This window comes from Meles meles, chromosome 1 (genome assembly GCF_922984935.1).
Source record: "Meles meles chromosome 1, mMelMel3.1 paternal haplotype, whole genome shotgun sequence".
Taxonomy (NCBI): domain Eukaryota; kingdom Metazoa; phylum Chordata; class Mammalia; order Carnivora; family Mustelidae; genus Meles; species Meles meles.
Window position 1 is genome coordinate 171,035,489 of NC_060066.1, and position 22,556 is coordinate 171,058,044.

Consider the following 22,556-nt stretch of genomic DNA (forward strand, 5'->3'; position numbering starts at 1 on the left):
TAATGGCAATCCTAAGAGGTAGAAGATATTCTAATTCTATAGATGAGGAAACTGAGTCACAAAGAGGTTTAATCTCTTGATATGGACAAGGTGGTAGAAATAGAGGGGGTTTTCTTGAAAAAGAAGGGACTCAGGTTGTATTTTGGAGGACATGCAGTGATTGTGGGATCAGCTGTGGAGAATGAGACAGGTGGGCAAGAGAGGACTATAAGACTCTTACCAGGTGCTTTGCTGTTTCCATCGTTGTTGACATCAGCACGTGTGGAATGTTTGGTACATGGTCAGTGCTCAGTATAAGACTGACCCTCCCTGAAAACTATTTGGGATTGTTTTTTACTTAAAACAAGCATGTCTTACATGTGCATGTAGGACCAGAAGCTCTTAGGACTAGTTTTTAATTTGTTTGGACCAATAGTGCTCTTTCATAAATGGCTGCATTTCAGGTAGTCAAGACTGGTATAGACCAGCTCTGATTGACCAACAGCAAAACAGGTTCCTCATGATGGTATCTGGGAGGTGAAGGTGGGCCATCACATTGCAGTGTGCTAAACTCAATCACTATGGGGCAAGAAGGAAGACCGGGGATTTTTAAAGCGTGTGCCTTATAAAGTTTAGACCCAGAGTATTCAGGTGGCTTCAGCTCAAGCCACTTCAGTAAATTCTTATTACCCCCTTTGAATCTACTTCCAGAAACACAACAAGGCTACTGTTTGGCCTGTCTTTCCAAGGGTGGTGGCGGCCAGAATGGTACATTGATTTGGGGGTTTTCTTTCATATTTTCAAGGATTCTTCCTTTAAAAAGTTACCTTCCTTTAAAAAGTTCACCTAGATTCTGTGTGTTGAACACTTACCATAGACCAAGGCTTGTTCTCTATACTTAATGTCCACTCTCTCATTTTCAAACTCCCAACCACAACCACCCCATGAAGTTGGTGGCCAGTGGACGCTCTGACCATAGAGTTGGGTTAAGGAACCCAACCTGATGCCTCTGGGCCATCACCCTTGTGGAATCTGACCTGGTCAGCGGGGCTCCAGAGCTACACTTCTCCCCCCCCCACTGCAGACCACCTTCCTAAGGAGTTGTGTTGGGCCTTCGCCTACAACAAAGGTGGGCAGGGTTTACCAGACTCCTGGTCTGCTCTACAAGTTGAGCTGAGACATTCTCGAGGTGGGTATTCTTGAATACCTCTCCTGCCTTAGGATTCCTTTTCTGTCTGCAGAGACATCTGGGTGAGGGAGCCTGGCCAGGTTGGAGCTAAAGCATCAAAACATTTGGAGCCAATTCTCAGCTTTTCCTTTCCGTTGCATTCACATGACAAGCTGGAAAAACTCATGAGTTAGGAAGAAACCAGGCAGTAATGTTGCGGACTTGGAGCCTGTTTTAGCCAGAAAGGTTGACTGGAGACTAATCTTTGACTATGGGCACGGGCTAGGCATTGCTTGGCCCTTTCCATCTGTTAGACTCATTTTAGCCCCATGATCATCTTTGGAAGGCAAAATTAATATTCCTGTTTTGTAGAGGAGAAAGCAAGGGCTCAGAGAGGTTTCATGACTTCCCTTAAAGTATATGATAGTACAGAGCTAATCGAGGATGTGAACTCAGGACTGGATGTTTGTAAGAATTTTCAACTGCACTGTCGTGTCTCAGAATTTTTCCAACATGAAAGATTTTTGGAGGTTATCTGTTAGATTTAAATTCCATGATTGTCTGTCTCTCTCACCTTTCTCACTTACCACAAAGTAGATGTGCAAATAGTAATTATTTAATGACGAAGTAAGTAATGGACCAGTTGAGTGACAGATTGAGGGAGAAGGATAGACAAATAAAATGATACCACCTTCCATGAACTTTTATATAAATAAAGTATCTGTTATATAAAGCATTTCTAGGCTCTGCTATCTGTATATGTTGCATTGACCTGCATGTCCAGTATCATGTCCTTCTAATATGAAACAAAGTCAAATAATCAGGACAATCTGAGCTCTTCATTTGCCCTCGTGTGTCACGGAAGGGCTCTTGCCTTGTGAAGATGTGGACTCCCATGAGAGCTTCTCTGTCCTCTGCTCCTCCTTAGTCTGGGTCAACTCCGAGTGACCCTGCCACAAAGCTTATCCTTATTATTCTAGCTGTCCCAGAAGGCACTCCCCTCTCGTGCCCCATTCTGTAGTTACTTACTCAAACTAATTATCGAGCGCTTCGCCTCCATTTTACATTTAGAATAAAATCCAGAAACCCCAAACTCCTTTCCAGGACCAAGAGGGCCCTCCAGGTTCTGGCTACTCTGTGTTCTCTCCCCGGTTCACTGCCTTCAGCCCCCTGGCTGGCCTTTTGGCCTCTCCTCAAACACAGCAAGCATGTTCTTACCAAGCACACATGTTGGCTGCTTCCTGGGAAGGAAGAAGAGTGATCTCCTCCCAGATCTTTAGTTGATGGCCCCTTCTCATCATGCAGGATTCGTTCAGTCCGTGAGCTAGTCAGTGAACGTTTATTGAGCCCAGCTATGTGCCAGACGTGGTTCTAGATGCTGATGAAGCAACAGAAAGCGAAGTCTCTGCCCTCGTGAATATACCTTTTAGTTGGGAGGGACAGAAAAACAATGACAAAATGTAAGGCAATGATAAATGCTTACATGTCTACTTCCCCAACCACACCTGTGTCTCCTGTCCCAAGGCACCATCTCCATGCAGAGGCCTGCTTAGCTCTTCTGTTAGTACTTACTAATGCTTTGAGTAATAATTGTTCTGGCTTATTTTCTTTGTTATTCTACACCATGAGAGTCTTGAGTTCAAGGACCTTGTCTATGATTTGCTTTTATATTATGGAACAGTGTTTGGCACTAAGGAGGAGCTCAGTGAAAACGTTCATGATGCGACATCATCTGTCTGTGTAGGAGTTTTAGTGTCAGCGTGAGTGTCAGAGGGGGTTCTAGACAATCGGGAGCCTATAGCATGCCAGGCAGTGTATTTGTCACCAGGAACCCAGCATTGAATGAACTATAAGATCGCAGAGCAAAAGAAAAAAAATTAGGGGCACCTGGGTGACTCAGTTGGTTAAGTGGCTCCCTTCAGCCAAGGTCATGATCCCGGGGTCCTGGGATCAAGCCCCACATGGGTTCCTTGCTTAGCAGGAGCCTGCTTCTCCCTCTCCCTCTGCCTGCCATTCCCCCTGCTTGTTCTCTCTGTCTCAAATAAATAAAATCTTTTTAAAAAAGAAAATTAAAGTAATAAAATGTAATGAAATGATTTAAAGATGAGGACAACTACTAAGTATATTATAAAGTAAAAAGTTATATAGTTAGAGATGGTGGGGAAGAGGGCTATTTGGAAAAGGAAGTAGAAGGACTTTCTTGAAGGCAACCTATAAGGGGAGACCTCATGGCTGAAAAAAAGTTGGGCATACAGAGGCATTCCAGGTGGCAGGAAGAGCCTTTGCAAAGTCCTCAAGGTAGGAGAGAGTATGGCATCCTTGCAAGACAGATGGGAGGCCAGTGTAGTCAGAGTGTCATGGTGGAGGAGAAGAATGGTGGGACAGGAGTTTGGAGAGGTTGCTTGAAGTGAGATAATGGAGGGGAGACACTTGATTGTTTTGTTGCTGTTTTTCATTAAGAATCATAGGAAGGGGGTGCCTGGGTGGCTCAATCAGTTAAGCATCCGACTGTTGATCTCAGCTCAGGTCTTGATCTCAGGGTCATGAGATGGGAGTCCTGTGTTGGGCTCCATGCTGGGCATGAAGCCTGCTTAAAAAAAAAAAAAAAGAATCCTGGGAAGCCTCAGAAGAGTCTTAAGCAGGACTGTGACAAAATTCAGATCCTCTTTTTAAAAGATCATGCTGACCACTTTGTAGAGATGTAGACAATAGATTATAGAAGGAACAAAGAGAATGACACTTACTTTGTATTTTAAAGAAGCAGTCAAAGTTGGTGAAGAGGCCATTGGTGGTAAGGATCTGACAAGCAGAAGAGTCACATATATGGAAACTGAGGGTCAGGAGGCATCCTGGTGTGTTCAGGAACCATCATCTGACATGTTTAGAATGGATGGTGGCAGGGTAGGTGTGGGGCAGTGCAGCACGGAGTAGTTCATTAAGTGTTGGCTGAATTAGATGGCACTTTGTGTACTTAACTGTGTATGATTATGCACAATCTGTTTTTGTTACTTCCCAGCTTCTCGGGTGTCCCCCTCCCCCACCTTCCTATCTAAATTAGAAATTCTTTGAAAGCAGGGAAAGGATCTGCCCCCTCTTACCAGCTGCATAACTAAAGTTTGCTTAAATGGAATGCTTTTGCAACCCTTGAGCATCAGAAGATCCAAGGAGTATGTTGTAAAGGGTTAAGAGCATAGACTTTGGGTCAGATGACCTGAGATTCCTATTTTGAGCTCTGCACACGAGCTGTGTGATCTTAGGAAAGTAATTTAATATCTCTGGGCCTCCCATTTCCTCACATGGGGGACGGTGCTATCAATAAATCTTACCTCCTAGGGTTGCTGCGAGGGTTGAGATGAGTATCTTTACCCCCACAGCGGGCCCCGCAGTGCTGTCAACACTGGATAAATGGCCGCTCTTCATTGTTTGCTGGGAGGAGCGGGGTTTGTCTGTAACAAGGTCTCGCGCACAGAAGGGCTGGAGTCTGCAGACAGGGCCCCGACTGGAAGTCTGCAGCCAACTCCAAGGACAACCTGCTCTCCCTCTCTCTGAAACGGGTGGGATTGGATATTGTGGCCACCTCAAAGAGACACCCTGAAATTTGACATGCTGATATGTTACAAGCTGACCTTACTACTGAAAATGAGGGCTTAAGGTTATTTTGTTTCAGGCTACAGATGTGGCCAGTAGTTAAGACTCTGCTTTAGTGGTGGCATTACAGAAGTCAGAGTGCTTTAAGAAAGTCATGCATGCCTAAGGGGCACCTGGGTGGCTCAGCTGGGTGGGCAGCAAACTCTTGATTCAGCTCAGTGTCATGAGATCGAGCCCAGCATTGGGCTCTGTGCTCGGCAGGGAGGCAGCTTCAGGATTCTCTCTCTCTCTTCCTCTCCAACTGCCCCTCCCCTGCTCATGCGTGCTCACTCACTCTCTCAAATAATTTTTTTTTAAAAAAATGGAAAGAAATAACATTTAATTTGCACACCTTGTGGCCAGTCGGGTTAACATGTAGAATTATCACAGGCATCATAGTTTTGTGGCCCTTTATAGGAAGAATGGGGTTCTATATTCATAGATTAAAAATAAATACCTTTGTCTCTAGAGTGATGTTGAGGGCATTGAATTTGTTGTTTGTTGCAGCTGTTGTTGAAACCAAAGGAGAATTAGGAAAGTCATCAAACATGTACTAGTAAGGTTGAGCTTACACACACACACGCATGTGCATATATATGTAACTCTACAGACACACATATGTATATATAGGCATTTAAACCACATGTATCAGGGCGCCTGGGTGGCTCAGTGGGTTAAGCCTCTGCCTTGGGCTCAGGTCATGATCCCAGGGTCCTGGGATCAAGCCCCACATCGGGCTCTCTGCTCAGTGCAGAGCCTGCTTTCCCCCTCTCTGCCTGCCTCTCTGCCTACTTGTGATCTCTCTTTCTCTCTGTCGAATAAATAAATAAATCTTTAAAAAAAACCAACAACACATGCATCAGATACAGAGCTATGTATGCATGAACATACATACAAACATACATACATGCATACAAACAAACAGCTTGTGTGTGTTCCGTTGAGATGGAGGAAGTGGTCAAGGTAGGGACAGTTGAATCTCAGTGGTAGGAGTGTAGAGTAGCAGAAGTAGTAGAAGAGGAAACGTGGAGGACAAGGTTTCAACAGCTTGGGAAAGAAGAGTGTCCTTAAAAATGTATCGTGTATTTTTGTGAACCTGGCATGAACACATTCTGAGATCCATTGTAGCATCTAGTCATAGTCTTTTTTAAAAGTCTCATCAACAGTCACTTAACATAAGAGGAGGAGTTCTTAAGGTGAAGCCCTGTGGGCAGAGTAGTCTTACCGTAAGTTATTTATTGGAGATGGAACTTGCCCAGTTTGGGATGTTGAATAATTGACAAATCAGATGGTCTTCTACTTCCTTGTCACCAGGCACCAGCGGAATATCACATAGAGCCACGCCTGGCTTAGCTACTCCTGTTCTTATCTGCAAAATGGATGGCCCACTGAAAGGAGAAATGAAAGAAGCTGGGCTTTCAGCTTTTCTTTACCTCCCTAGTAAAATAAATACAGAAGTGCACCTAACAGGTTTTGCTGTTCAAGTCTCAGTTTTCCACATAATAGAAGCTCTTCTTTAGATTTTCCAGAGCCTTCTTGGCCTAGAAATTTTCATCTTACCCTCTTGTCATGTGGCACAGGAGAAGATGAGACAGAGTATGTCTCATTGAGGTTGTTGTCAGGCATTGAGCACATGTTAACGGAGTTATTCCTACACTAAACCACAGTGAGCCAAAAGAAATTAAGGCTCTGGGATCTTAAATGACTGCCTGAGACCCACACAGCCAGTAAGAGATGGATGTGACGAGTCTAAGTACGGCCCCTAACCCATGACAAACCTTCCATAATTGTAGCTAATACCGTGGTGGACCGTTTCACCATTCCACCAAGTGAACAGGTGTTGGAATGAGCTATGTGAGCCGCTTCTCGAGAACTTAGGGCCTCACGGAGGTTGACTAGATTATTTTCCAAAAGAAGGCTGTGGTCTAGGGGTTGACATGGCAAGTAGAAACAACTATCAGAGGAGGTCACAAGCCCATGATTCAACCAGAGACCCCACTGTTCAAAAACTGATTTTGAAGATAGGATTCCAAGAATTCAAACATAACTGGAAAATTTCTTTTGTAAATCATCTGTGACACTAAGTCCGCATTTACAGAGCTGCTGGTTCTTCTCGAACATACATAACATTGAAGATATCATTAAGAGACAATGTAATACTTAAGTTATTAGAGGTTTTCTATGAGAAAGTCAGAAAAGAGAGAAAGTTGATGCTATATCTGTAATAAAAAGAACTTTCCAAAATGCATACTTCAAAAAAAAACTTTTTCAGTTTGGTATAATTGACATGTAATGTTATATCATTTTCAGGCATGCATCATAATGATTATTTGTATATATATTGTAAAATGGTCACAATAAGTCTATTAACGTCTGTTACTGTACATAGTTACAATTTCCTTCTTGTGATGAGATCTTCTAAGCTCTACTAAGCAACCTTTAGAGATGTAAAACAGTATTACCTGTAATCAATATGGTGTATGTTATATCCCCATGATTTTATTTATAACTGGAAGTATGTACATTTGACCATCACCCTTCACCCATTTCTCCAAACTCCACCCCACACCTTTGTCAACCATCATTCTGTTGTTCTCCATATCTATGAGTTGGGAGCTTGCTTTCTTTTCTTTTCTTTTCTTTCTTTTTTTTTTTAGATGACACATATAAGAAGATCAGATGGTGTTCGCCTTTCTATATCTGCTTGTTTCATTTAGCATAATGCTCTTAAGGTCCATCTGTGTTGTTACAAATGGCAAGGTTTCTTTTTTTATGGCTCAATGGGTGTGTGTGTTTATATTCATTGTATATACGTACCACATTTCCTTAACCATCCATCAGGACATTCAGGTTGCTTCTCTATCTTTGCCGTTGTAAATAATGGTACAATGAGCATGAGGGTGCTTGTATATCTTTTTGAGTTAGTGCTTTCTGGTCCTTCAGATAAGAACTCAGAAGTGGGGGCGCCTGGGTGGCTCAGTGGGTTAAGCCTCTGCCTTCGGCTCAGGTCATGATCTCAGGGTCCTGGGATCAAGCCCTGCATCAGGCTCTCTGCTTCGCAGAGAGCTTGCTTCCTCCTCTCCCTCCTTGCCTGCCTCTCTGCCTACTTGTGATCTCTGTATGTCAAATAAATAAATACAATCTTAAAAAAAAAAAAAGAACCCAGAAGTGAAATTGTGAAATTGCTGGATCATATGGCTGTTCTATTTTTAATTTATTGTGGAACCTCCATTTTGTTTTCTGTAACAACTGCATCAATTTACATTCTCATGTAACAGCTCACAAGTGTTCCCTTTTCTGCACATTGCATTAGCATTTTTTAGTTCTTGTCTTTTGGTAATAGTTATTCTAACTGATATGAGGTGATATCTCTTTGCGGTATTTTTTTTTTTAAGATTCTATTTATTTATTTGACAGATAGAGATCACAAGTAGGGAGAGAGGCAGGCAGAGAGAGAGAGGAGGAAGCAGGCTACCCGCCAAGCAGAGAGCCCAATGCGGGGCTCGATCCCAGGACCCTGGGATCATGACCTGAGCGAAAGGCAGAGGCTTTAACCCACTGAGCCACCCAGGCGCCCCTCTCTTTGCGGTTTTGATTTGCATTTCCCTGATTAGTGGTGTTAAGCATCTTTTAAAGTACCTATTGGCCATCTCTATGTCTTCTCTGGGAAAAAAGTCTATTCAGATAGTATGCTCATTTCTTAATTGGATGGTTTAGCGGTTTTAGTTACTGAGTTGTAGAAGTTCTTTATATATTTTGGATCATGACCTCTTATCACAGATCTAATTTGTAAATATTCTCTCCCATTAGTAGGTTACTTTTTTATTTTGTTGATGGTTTTCTTCACTGTGCAAGATTTATATCTTTTCAGAGAATCAGATCTTACATTTGTTGTTTTTTCTGTTGTCTTTTCATTTCATTTATTTCTTTGATCTTTGTAATTTCCTTCCTTCTACTGACTTTGGGCTTCATTTGTTCTTTTTTTTCTAGTTCCTTGAGGGGTAGTGTTGGGTTGTTCATCTGAGATTTTTCTTGTTTCTTGAGGTAGGCATTTATCTCTATGAACTTTCCTCTTAAAACTGCTTTTGCTGCATCCCATAAGTTTAAGTATGTTGTAGTTCCATTCTCATGTCCCTCAAGGTATTTTTTGATTTCTCTTTTCATCTTTGACAAGTAACATGTTGTTTAATCTCTATATAAATATATTCATGAATTTTCTGGTTTTATTTTTGCAATTTCTGCTTTTATACCATTGTAGTCCAAAAAGATCCTTGATATGATTTCAGTATTCTTTAACTTGTTAAGACTTGTTTTGTGGCTTAACATGTGATCTATCTTGAAGAATGTTCTATTCACAATTGAGAAAAATGTATATTCTGCTGCTTTTGAGTGGAATGTTCTTATATATCAGTTAAGTCCATCTGGTCTAATGTGTCATTTAAGGCCGATGTTTCCTTACTGATTTTCTGTTTGAATGATCTATCCATTGGTGGAATTGGGTTATCAAATTCCCTTACTAGTATTGTATTACTGTCTGTTTCTTCCTTTAGGTCTGTTAATATATGCTATGTATATTAAGGTGTTCCTGTGTTGGGTACATAAATATTTACAAATGTTGTATCTTCTTATTAGATTGACCCCTTTATCATTATCTAATATTTTGTCTCTTATTACAGTCTTTGTTTTAAAGTCTGTTTTGTCTAATGTAAGTATAGCTACCCCAACTTTCTTTTGGTTTTTATTTGCATGGAATATCTTTTTCTAACCTTTCACTTTAAGTCTGTGTGCCCTTAAATCAGAAGATTAGTCTCTTGTAGGTAGCATATAGGTGGGTCTTCTTTTCTCATTCATTCAGCCACTCTTTGTCTTTTGATTAGAGAATTTCACCCATTTACATGTAAGTAATTATTGATACGTTTTTCTTGCCATTTTGTTAATTGTCTTTTCAGTGTTCTTTGATTTCCCCTTTTCCTTTACTCCCCTTCTTTCTCTTTCCTTTTGTGGTTTGATGACTTTCTTTAGAGGTATGCTTAGATTTCCTCTTTTTTTTTTTTTTTTTTTTGTATATACAATAGGTTTTTGCTTTGTGGTTACCATAAGGCTTACATATAGCAATTTAGATTTATAAATTGTTTTAGATTTTTTTTTTATGTTTATTTGACAGAGATTACAGGTAGGCAGAGAGGCAGGCAGAGAGAGAGGAAAGCAGGCTGCTTGCTGAGCAGAGAGCCCGATGCGGGTTGGGGATCATGACCTGAGCCGAAGGCAGAGGCTTTAACCCACTGAGCCACCCAGGCGCCCCTGTTTTAGATTGTTTTTAACATTCATGTTGGCTTTATGTGATTAATCCGCTACCTTATTATATATTTACCTTTACCATATAGTTACCTTTACCTATACTTTTATATATTTTCTTGTTACTAATTAGTGCCCTTTCTTTTCACATGAAGAAGTTCCTTTAACATTTTTGGTAAAGTTGGTTAGGTGGTGATGAACTCTTTTACCTTTGGCTGGTTTGGAAAATTCTATCTCCCCTTCAGTTCTTAACATTAACTTTGCCAGGTAGAACATTCTTGGTTGAAGTTTTTTTTTCTTCCAGCACTTTGAATAAATCATGCCATTCTGTTCTGGCCTACAAAGTTTCTACTGAAGAAATCTCATAGTTTTATGTGTGTTTCCTTGTATGTAACAAATTGTTTTTTTCTTCCTGCTTGTGGCATTCTCTTTTTCCTTAATTTTCAATATAGTAATTATAACATGTCTTTGTGTGAGTCTCCTTGGGCTTATTTCATTTGGAACTCTCTAGTCTTCCTAGGTGTGTGTGTGTGTGTGTGTCTGTGTGTGTGTGTGTGTGTGTGTGTGTGTGTGTGTGTGTGTGTGTGTGTTCGTTCTCCAGGTTAGAGAAATTTTCAGTAATTATTTCTTTTTGACCCTTTCTCTCTTTTCTCCTGGGAACCCTATAATGTGAACAAACATTAGTCAGCTTGATGTTGTCCTATTTGTCCTTTGAGCTTTCTTCACTTTTTTTCATTCTTTTATTTTTTACTTCTCTGATTGAGTGAGTTCCAGTGTCTTGTTTTTGAGGTCACCAATCCTTTGTCTTGCTTCATCTGCTCTGCTCTTGAACCCCTTTACTATACTTTTCAGCTCAGTTATTGTATTCTTCAGCTTTGTGACTTCCGTTGGTACTATTTATATTTTCTCCTTGTTGGACTTCTTCCCAAGTTCATCCATTCTTCTCCTAAGTTCAGTAAACATCTTTATGACCATTACTTTGAACTTTTTATTAGTTAGATTGTTTATCTCTATTCCATGAAGATTTTTTCCCATGGTTTTATCTTGTGAGGTTATTTTTTGGGGGAACATATTCCTCTGTTCCTTCATTTTGCTTGACTCTCTGTGTTAGTTTCTGTATAGTAGATGAAACAGCCACCTCACCCAGTCTTGAAGGAGTGACCTTGTGTAGGAAATAAACCTTATCATTCACGGCCCTAGCTCTTGGTATTCTCAAACTTTTCTGATCATCCTAGCAGCCTATTATATTTTTATATTTTTAATAGCTCCCAGTAGTGAGGCTATGCCAAGAACTGTCAGTGTCCCAAAGGAGAGAGCCTCAGTCAGCACCCAGATTCAGGCTGATTAGGAGCTAGACCCTCTGGCAGAAGCTTTCAGAGTATGCAAATATCTACAGTCTTGTATGATTACATACATAAGCTCCACTGGCTACCAGAGCTAGGCAATCTGGATGTGTTCCCTGGGTGACAGTCAGAACAATCCAGGCTCCAGATGAGTGTATAAGCTCCTTTCTGGGAGAAGCCTGTAAGTAGTAGCAAGGAAGAGGGAGAGTACAAAGATGGTGGCCACTGGCCTATGTTCCCTGAGAGCCCCTCAATAGGCCTCTAGGTATGTGGCACACCTGAAGCCTGTCCCTCAGGGTGAAACTCCAGGATAAGCAAATGGGTCTCTTTTAGAGAATGACTGGGGCTGTGTTTCAGTCTAATGTTTATATGATACTCTAGGGATGACAGCCTGCCACGAACTGTCTCTTCAATTGTTCAGTTCTGTGGGATACAGGTACTAAGCCCCTCTGGCTACCAGAATCAAGTGATCAAGGAGCATTTTCTGGATAGCATCCACAAAAACCATGGAACTAGACTAAAAACCAGGGCATCAGGTATGTGTAATAGCTCCCCTCTGAGAGATACTCGCATGCCTGGAGCACAGCAGAGCGAGACTGAGAAGATAGTACCCACCCTCCAAGGGTGGGAAGGGATCACAGTCACCCATTAGATGTGTGTTAAAACATTTTTTTAATATTATAATTTCTGTCTTCCAATATAATAATATTACTAGCACACTTTATTGGAATGCTTGTGTGTGGAGAGCAAATATTTCATTCAATATTCACAATACACTTTAAATTAGATTTTATTATTACTGTTTTATAGAGTAGGAAACTGAGATTAAGGTATTTATTCAGTACTTTATAATTAGAAAGTAGAAGAGCTAAGATTCAAGTTTATAGCTGTCTGACCCCAAGTTCCAAGTTTGTCTATAATTCTGTGCTGCCTCTCAATAATGTCTATAGTCCTGGAGACAGACTATAGACAGAAATTTTAATAAATGTGGAAACAAAAAAATTGACAGAAAGATTTATTTAAATCGTAGTTATTTCTTCTCTACAATCCAAGTTCTTCATATTGACCCAGGCTGTATTAAATCACAGCAGATTTCAGATCTGGTTTTAGTGGACCAGGAAAAGGATAAAAGATATTCTCAGGTATAAAAAAGGTTTAAATACATCCACAATATCTTTTTTCATTTTTAACATTAATCCTGGAACTACCCCTCTGTAAAGACAATTGATCTGAAAGATGCTTTCTTTTATATTCAGTTGAAATTCTTTTTGATCATCTAAAGTCAGATACTTATTCATTTCTGACAAAAGTAGTCCAAGAAATTGATTAGACATATTCTTTCAATTTTTCCACAAATTGTTTCTTATTAATAAAGTTAATTTACCATAGACCTGATGAGATTGTTAGGTCATTGGAGCATGAGATACATGGCATAGTCTATAATTTAAGAAAGTTTCTCTCGATTACTTTAGGATAGGGGAGGGAAACAAAATAGAGGAGAAATTACTGATGCATTAGAGTTCATAATTTTTCCTTTTCAGCAAAATGAACTATTCATACATCTTTAGAAAATATGATTTTAAAAAAATCTGAAAATACCCAAGCTGGTCAAATGAGGGGAAACAATTGGATAGAATGTGCTTGTAATAATAAATGGGGAAGGGGGGGACAAGGAAAGAGAGAACTCTAGCCTCTTCATTGTCTGTAACTGCGAGTAGACAAATATACCAATAAATGGAAAAAATCGGGAAGAATACCAAAATACCAAGACTTCACTTGTGTTAAGGTAGGAAGATCATAGGTGATTCTTTTCTTTTCTCTCCTATGTTCCACATTTAGTGAAATGGTGATTTTCCATTTGCTACAAATACAAATGAAGTCCCCTTCGTTTCACTCCCTAATCTCATTCTCCTCCCTCCCAGCAGCAAATTGTAATATGGATATAAGAATGTATCCATTTAGTGTATATTTTATACTTTAACTACAAATTCATATTTGTTAATGATACAGTAAACATTTTTTAATAAATGTCATCTTATTAACCTATTATATGATTTTTCTCAGAACTGTGTTTTCATATTCTATCTACATTGATGCATGAGTCTAGTTTATTCAATATAATTGCATATTGTAGACATTCCATCATATGAACATAACACATTTCATGTGTTCCTTTACCAAGGGACATTCCAGTTGTTTTGAATGTTCATCCTTTCAAATGATGCTATAATAATCATCTCATATATGTGTAACCAGGTTTTCCTAGGTTATTTTCTTAGAAATAAAACTCCTGAACAACAGTAAACAACTTCAGTTTTACTCTATATTGAAAAACTGTATTCCAAAATGGTTGTGCCAGTTTATGTTCTCCAGCTAGTGTGAAGTTCCAGTTTCTCAGTACTCTTGCCAAATGAGATATTATTTTCAAACTTTGGGATTCTTAAATTGGTGGGTGTGAACTAATTCTCATTGTCTTCATTCCACTTCACTGCTTACTACATGGTTGTGAATTTATTTTTAATTTTTTTAGTGTGAATTTATTTTTATGAGCTATTTAAAATTTCTCTCTTGTGGTGTCTGTAATATCCATTTGTCCAATTTTCTATGAGTTTCTTTTTTTCCTATTGCAGAAGTTTCCAGTGGAGTTGAGATATCTCTCTTTGTTAGAGATATTAACTTTTTGTTAGAGTTCACAATTAAGATATTTGTTGGAGATTAATCTAGTTAAGAGAGTTTGTGTGGAATTTTTTTTGTATTTATTAAAATAATCTGGTTTTCTCTTATTGCTTCAGTGTAAGTAATTGCAATGGTAGATTTTCTCATGCCATCATTGATATCTTGGAATAAATTTTAGTTTTTCTTGGGTTAATTTTATTACTGATTAACTCTTTTTTTTTTAGCATTTAGTGGGTTTGGGCTAAATGTTTTAAGTGAAATTGGGCTATATTTTTTTCTTTTTGGCCTTGTAGTTTTCATATCAAAATCAAACTGCCCTCTTAAAATAGTAGGGTAGATTTTCTCTTTTTCTGTTCTCTGAAACTATTTATTCAAACTTGCCCATTAAACTATTTGGTGGAGGAGAAAGAGAGGGATAGATTGAGTGTGAAGGTAAGTGGGAGGGAGAATAGATGTGTATACTATTGATTCAGGCTCATTAAGGCCTATCAGCCTTTGCATGTAGTTCTTTAATTGCTGGAGTAATTTTCTATTTATAAGTTTGCCAGTTTTATATGAACATAACACATTTCATGTATTCCTTTACAGAGGGACATTCCAAATTTTCAAATGTATTAGCAGAAAGCTCATCGTAACATTTTCTTAGGTTTCTGAAAGCCTAAACCTATGTCCAGTTTTGTTGTCTTCCTTATCTGTAATTTGTGTGCATGTGTGTATATGCACACATGTGTGTACCTCCTCTCATTTTCTTGATCAGTCATGCTGAAATATGGTCTAATATTAATAAACTGACCTAAGATTTCTTTTGTTTAGTATTTCATTTGCATCTCTTTTTCCATTCATTTATAAAGGAGCTTTGGTTTGCTTGGTGCTTTTTGGCAGCATTAACTAGATTTTAACAACATGCAGACACTATTTTATTAAAGTAATCTATCTGCATTTATTGTGATTCTTGATCTATTTGAGTTTTTATCATATTTTATGTTTTAAATATATTATAAATTTTTTACATGTATATTTTTTCCTTTTCTGCCTTCTTTAAGTTTTCTCATTCCATAGTTTCCTTCTACCAGCTGAGAAGTTAAACACTCTATTTCTATTCTTTTTAGTGGTTATAGTTAAATTTTGACATCCAATTAACTAAGTCTAATGTTAATCAAAATCTTTCTCTTGCTCTTAAATGATACAGCTGTGAGAATAATGCTTACAGCCCTCTCCCACTATCTTTCATATTATTATTTAATATTTTTAATTCTATCTTATTTTTAAACTTCTATAAATTAGTCATTTTCACAGTTAATATATACTTATATTTATCAACAGCTTTATTAATTTGTTTGATCACCATTTCTTTTTTAATTAAAATATAATTAGCACACAGTGTCTTATTAGTTTCAGGTACACAATATACTGAATATAATATACAGAATATAACAATTCCATGTTATTCAGTGCTCACCACAATACGTGTAGTCACCATCTCTCACCACACTTATTACAATATTATTAACTATATTTCCTATGCTGTACTTTTCATCTCCATGACCTATTTATTTATAACTGGAAGTTTGTACCTCTTAATCCCTTTCACCTGTTTTACGCATTCTCCTGCCAACCATCCCCCTGGTAACCACCAGTTTGTTCTCTGTATTTATGAGTCTGTTTCCTCTTTGTTTGTACATTTGTTTGTTTTTTAGATGCCACACTTAAGTGAAATCATATGGTATTTGTCTTTGTCTTTGACTTATGTCACTTAGCATTATACCCTCTGGGTCCAACCATGTTGCCACAAATGGCAAGATTGCATTCCTTTTTTATAGGTAAGTAATGTTCCATTGTGTATATATACCACTTGTTCTTTATCCATTCATCTACTGATGACACTTGAGCTGCTTTCATGACTTGGTTATTTTAAATAATACTGCAATAAACATAAGGGTGTGTATACATTTTCAAATTAGCATTTTCATTTTCCTTAGGTAAATACCTAGTGGTGGAATTACTGGATTGTCTGGGAATTCTATTTTTAATTTTTTGAGGGACCTCCATACTTTTTTCCACACTAATCATACCAATTTACATTTCCACCAACAGAACATGAGGGTTCCTTTTTCTCTACATCCTTACAAACACTTGTTATTTCTTGGCTTTTTGGTTCTAGCCATTCTGACAGGTATAAAGTAATATATCATCATGGTTTTAATTTGCATTTCCCTGATGATGAGTGTTGTGGAACATCTTTTCATATGTCTGGTGGCCATCTGTATGTCTTCTCTGAAAAAATGTCTATTCAGGTCCTTGGCCTATTTTTTTAAGACTTTATTTATTTGTTTGAGAAAGAGAGCACAAATGAGAGAGCCGAAGCAGGAGGACCAGCAGCAGGACTCTATCCCAGGACCCCGGGATCATGACCTATTCTGAGGAGAAATGCTTAACCAACTGAGCCACCCAGGCACCCCTCTCTGTCCAATTTTAAATTTGATTATTTTTTCAGTGTTGATGTGTATAAGTTTTTTATATATTTTGGATATTAACCCTTATCAGATACATCATTTGCAAATATCTTCTCCCAGTCTTTTTGTTTTGTTGATGGTTTCCTTTGTTGTGCAAAAGCATTTTATTTTTGATGCAGCAACATAATTTATTTTTGCTTTTCTCTTACCTGAGGAGACCTATCCGTAAATATATTGCTAAGGCCAATATCAAAGGGATACTGTCCATGCTTTCTTCTAGGAGTTTTACGGTTTCAGGTCTCACATTTAGGTCTTTAATCCATTTGAGTTTATTTTTGTGTATGTTGTGAGCAAGTTGTCCAGTTTCATTCTTTTGTATGCAGCTGTCCAGTTTTCCCAGCACCAATTGTTGAATAGATTGTCTTTTCCCCATTGTGTATTCTTGCCTCCTTTGTCCTAGATTAACTGACTATGTAAGCATGGATTTATTTCTGGCCTTTCTATCTTGTTCTCTTGATCTAAGTGTCTAATTTTGTGCCAGCACCACGTTTTCTTGATTATTACAGCTTTATTGTATATCTTGAAATTGGGGATTGTGATACATTTAGCTTTATTCTTGTTAAGATTGCTTTGGATATTTGAGGTCCATGATTCCATATAAATTTTATCATTTACATATTTTACATGCTATAAATATTTTACATGCATTATGTTAATTTATAAACAATTATTCTAATTCTATGAAAAACACTATTGGTCTTTTGATAGAGATTGGGTTGAATCTAGATTGCTTTGCAGAGTATGAACATTTTAACAATATGAATTCTGCCAATCTATGAGCGTAGTATATCTTTCCATTTGTCTCATCTATCTTTTTCATCAGTGTTTTATAGTTTTCAGGTACAGGTCCTCATCTCCTTGGTTGAATTTATTCCTAGGCTTATTCTTTTTCGTACAATTGTAAATGGAATTATTGATTTCTCTTTCTGCTATGTCATTATTAGCATCTAGAAATGCAACAGATATCTGTATACTTATTTTGTATCCTGCAACTTCACTGAACCATTTATCAGTTTGAATAGTTTATTGGTGGGGTCTTCGGGGTTTTCTATATATAGTATCATGTCCTCTGCAAATAATTACAGTTTTAGTCCTTTGTTACCAATTTAGATTGCCTTTTATTTCTTTTTCTTACCTGATTGCTGTGGTTACACATGTATTGTGTTGACTATTGTCCAGTATTGTGTTGAATAAACGTAGTTAAAGAAGACATCCTTGTCTTTTTCCTGATCTTAGAGGAAAAGTTTCAGCTTTTCACTTTTGAATATACTGTTAGCTGTTTTTCATATGTGGCCTTTATATGTTCAGGTCTGTTACCCCTAAACCCACTTTGTTGAGTTTTTTTTTGTCGTAAGTAGATGTATGTTTTCTTTTCTTATTTTTTGGATGTATTTTTTCAAACGCCCTTTTATTTTGCTTCTGTTGAAATTTTTATCCTTTCTCTTATTAAGGCGATGTATCACACTGATTGATTTCCAAATATTGAACCACACTTGCATCCTGGAATAAATCCTACTTGATCTTGATTTTTTTTTAAAGTGTATTGTTGAATTTGGTTTGTTATTATTTTGTTGAGTATTTTTGGTATATCAGAGATATGGACCTATAGTTTTCTTTTTTTTGTAGTGTCTTTGTTTGGTTTTGGTATCAAAGTCATGCTGACCTCATAGAATAAAATTGAAGTTTACCTTCTCTTTTGCTTTTTTGTTATAGCTTGAGAAAAATAGATATTAACTCTTATTTAAATATTTGGTAGAATTTACCCTGAAACTATCTGATCTTAGACTTCTGTTTGTTGGGAGTTTTTTGATTACTGATTCAATATTGATTACTGATTACTAGTAATCAGCCTGTTCAACTTTTGTAATTCATCCTAGTTTCTGAAGATGACATATCTCTAGGACCCTATCCATTCCTTCTAGTTGTCCAATTTTTTATCATAAAATTGCTCATAATGGTCTCATCATCCTTTGTATTTCTGTACTGTCAGCTCTTACTCCTCCATTTCTGATTATATTTACTTAACTCCCCCAATTTTCTTGAGAAACTTGGCTAAAGGCTTATCAATTTTGTTTATCATTTTGAAGAACTGGCTTCTTGTTTCATCAGTCTTTTTTATTGTGTTTGTCTCAAGTTCATTTATTTCTGCTCTAATCTTTATTATTTCCTTCCTTCTACTAGCTTTGTGCTTTGTTTGTTGTTTTCCTACCTTTTCTAGGTGTAAAGTTAGGTCATTTATTTGAGATTTTTCTTGTTTCTTGAGGTTGGCCTCTATTGCTGCATCCTAAAGATTTTGGATCATTGTGTTTCATTTCCATTTATCTCCGTGTATTTTTTTAATTTTTTCCTTTATTTCTTGTTTGACTCATTCAATGTTTAGTAGCATATTACATAGCCTCCTATAGTTGTGTTCCTGGATTTTTTCTTAAAATTGACTTGTAGTTTTATATTTTTATGGTTCAAAAAGATCCTTGGTATGATTTCAGTTTTCTTAAATTTATTGAGACTTCTTTTGTGGCCTACTGTGATCTGTCCTAGAGAATGTTCCATGTGCACTTGAAAAGAGTGTGTATTCTCCTGTTGTTGGATGAATATTCTGTATATATCTTTTAGGTCCATTGGATCTAATGTGTGCTTCAAAACTACTATTTCCTTGTTGATTTCCTGTCTGTAGGATTTATCCATTGATGCAAGTGGATGCTGAAGTCCCCTATTATTGTATTACTGTCAATTTCTACATTTAAGTCTGTTAATATTTGCTTTATTTATTTAGGTGTTCCAATGTTGGGTGCATAGATATTTATAATTGTTATATCCTCTTGTTGAGCTGATCCTCTTATCATTATGTAGTGCCTTTCTTTGTCTTTTGCTAGTCTTTGTTTTAAAGTTTATTTTATCTCGTATAAGTATTGTGGCCCTGGCTTCTTTTTTTTTTCCCCCACTTTCATTTAAATGGTATTTGAATTTCACTTTCAGTCTGTATGTGTCTTTAGAACTGAAATGAATCTCTTATAGGCAGTATATACATGGGTTTATTTCTATATCCATTCAGTCAACCTGTGTCTTTTGATCAAAGCATTTGGTCTATTTACATTTAAAGTAATTATTGATAGGTATGTACTTACTGTCATTGTGTTAATTGGTTTCTGTGTGTATGTGTAATTCTTTTGTTCCCTATTTCTTGTATTACTCTTTTCCCTTGTGGTTTGATGTCTTTATTTAGTGTCATACTTGAATTCCTTTCTTTTCTTTTATGTGTTAAAGGTTTTTTTTTTTTTTTATTAGTAGTTACCATTGGGTTCATATATAACATCTTATGTATATACAAGTCTTTATTAAGTTGATGGTCACTGATGTTTAAACACATTCTAAAAGCACTAAATTTTTACTCCCACTCCATGTTTTTTGTATATGATATCATATTTTATGTCTTTTTTTTGTGTATTCTTGACTATTATTTGTAGATATAATTGATTTTACTACTTTTGTGTTTTAATCTCCATAGTGACTTTATCAGTGATTAATCTACTACCTTCACTCTGTGTTGCTTTTACCTGTGAATTTTTTTCCATTAATGATTTTCTTCTATTCATGGCCTTTTCTTTGCTCTGGAAGTATTCCCTTTAATATTTCCTGCAAAGCTGGTTTAGTGGTGATGAACTTCTTTAACTTTTGTTTGAGAAATGTTTTGCCTCTCCTATTCTGAATTAGAACCTTGATGGGTATGTTATTTTTGGTTGCAGGATTTTTTTTTCTTCAGTAGTTTGATATATCATCCCATTCTTTTTGGCCTATAAAATACCTGCTGGAAAATCAGCTAATAGCCTTATGGGGTTTCCCTTGTATGTAAATCTTTTTCTCTTGTTGCCTTTAAAATTCTCTCTTTATCATCACTTTTTGGCACTTTAATTATTATGTGTCTTGGTGTAGACCTCCTTGGGTTAATTTTGCTAGAATCTCACTTTGCCTTCTGGATCTGGATTTCTGTATACTTCCCCAGATTCAGGAAGTTTTCAGCTATTATTTCTTCAAATAAGTTTTTGCCTCTCCTTTTCTCTTTCTTACTCCTTCTGGGGCCCCTATAATGTGAATATTTTTGCACTGGATTATGGCACTGAGTTTCCTTAATCTATTCCCATTTTTAATTTTTTTTCTTTTTGTCATGCAGCTTGGGTGCTTTCTATCACCCTCTCTTACAGATTGCTGATCTTTTCTTCTATGTCCTCTAATCTGTTGTGGATTTCCTCTCCTGTATTTTTTAAGGAGGTGAAGGACAGAGGGAGAGGGAGAGAGGGAATCCTAAGTAGGCTCTGTGCCCAGTGTGAAGCCCACTGTGGGGCTCAATCTCACAATCCTGAGATAATGACCTGAGCTGAAATCAAGAGTCAGACATTTAAGCAACTGAAACACCCAGATGTCCCTCCTCTCATATATTTCTCATGTAGTTCAGTTATTGAATTCTTCATCTTTGACTGGTTCTTTTTTATATATATTTTACCACTTTATTGAAGTTCTCACTGAGACCATCCACTCTTTTCTCAAGTCCAGTGAATGTCTTTATGACCATTACTTTGAATTCTTTATCAGACATACTGTTTATCTCAGTTTCATTTAGCTCTTTTGCTGTGATTTTTGTCTTATTCTTATATCTGGGACATATTTCTCTGTCTCATTTTGTCTAACTCCCTATGTTTGTTTCTGTATATTAAGGAGGTCAGCTACATCTCCTGGTCTTAAAAGTAATGGCCTTGTGTACAAGAGGTCCAATCATGTCCTATAGCACAATCCCTCTGGGTCACAGGAACCAGGCATTCCAGGGGTATCCCCCTTATGGGCTGTGTGGGCCTCACTGTTGTATCTGAGCTGTGATTGCCTTCAGACAAGCTTCTTACAATGACCCACTTTCCCTATTGTGAGCACACCCTCAAGGTTTGGTCACAGCTGTTGAGAGCCCTGTCTGTCTTCCCCACTGTTAACTTCTCTTTTAATATTTTGCATCTCTTCATTTCTCCATGCTACATTCCGGATGTCTTCCTTAGATCTAAGTAATTCCCCAATTCTCTCTTCTTCTGTGTCTAATCTATTTTTCAACCTCTACATTAATTTTTTTTTATTATAAGAACTAATGATTTCTGTACTCCTTTGTCTTGTCCCTAAATCTATGTTCTTTTTTCACATTCTTGAAAGTGTTTTTTGTTTGTTTGTTTGTTTTGTTTTGTTTTATACCTAATGGATTTCATTCTTTTATTTCTTTGAACATTTAAAAAATAGTTATTTTAAAGTCACTTTCATGTCATTCTGTTACTAAATCCTGTCATTCTGTTATATCATCTGTGTGTGGTAGCTCATCTCTATGTGGTTTGCTTTTCTTTTTTTAACTATAAGCTTGTTTTAAGTGGAAATTGTTTATTTTGACTACTGTACGTGTCTTGGGTTGTAGAAGCAGCTTTACAGAATGATTTCAGATTTACTTTACAGTGGTTAGATTATAAGCACCATTTTGTCTCTGTGTCTCTGAAATACACAGTGTACATTTAGAGCCCCACCTGTACTTGGCTTTCAAGTTCCTGATTTCTCATGGGCTATTTTTTTAGCTCCAGCAGTCATAGCTGTATACTAAGCTTCCCTGTTATTCCCTGGGAAAGTGTATCTTTTATATCATATATAAAAAAATATATATCATACATATAAAAATATACATATATATCATACATATAAAAATACATATTTTACACATATCTTTTATAATTTGTTTTACAGATCAAATGGCATTTTGTGACTCTGAACTTTATGCTGATAGCTTGGTTCTAGCTTCCCATTCAGATGAGGCCTGTGGCTCAGAATTAACTCCTGACTCAAAGTAGATCCTCAGCCATCCAGTCATTAAGATTTTTCTCTATCTGTTTCACTTTTCCTTTGCATGTAATTCCCACTTACATGTTTAGTTGTGCTTTC

At 37.1% G+C, this 22,556-nt stretch overlaps 1 protein-coding gene across 4 annotated transcripts in view; it reads left to right on the forward strand.

Annotated features, from left to right (window-relative positions):
- FYB2 (FYN binding protein 2) overlaps positions 1-22,556 on the forward strand; it is a 122,824-nt gene that overhangs the window by 42,704 nt on the left and 57,564 nt on the right. The gene's annotated exons all lie outside the window — the stretch shown is intronic.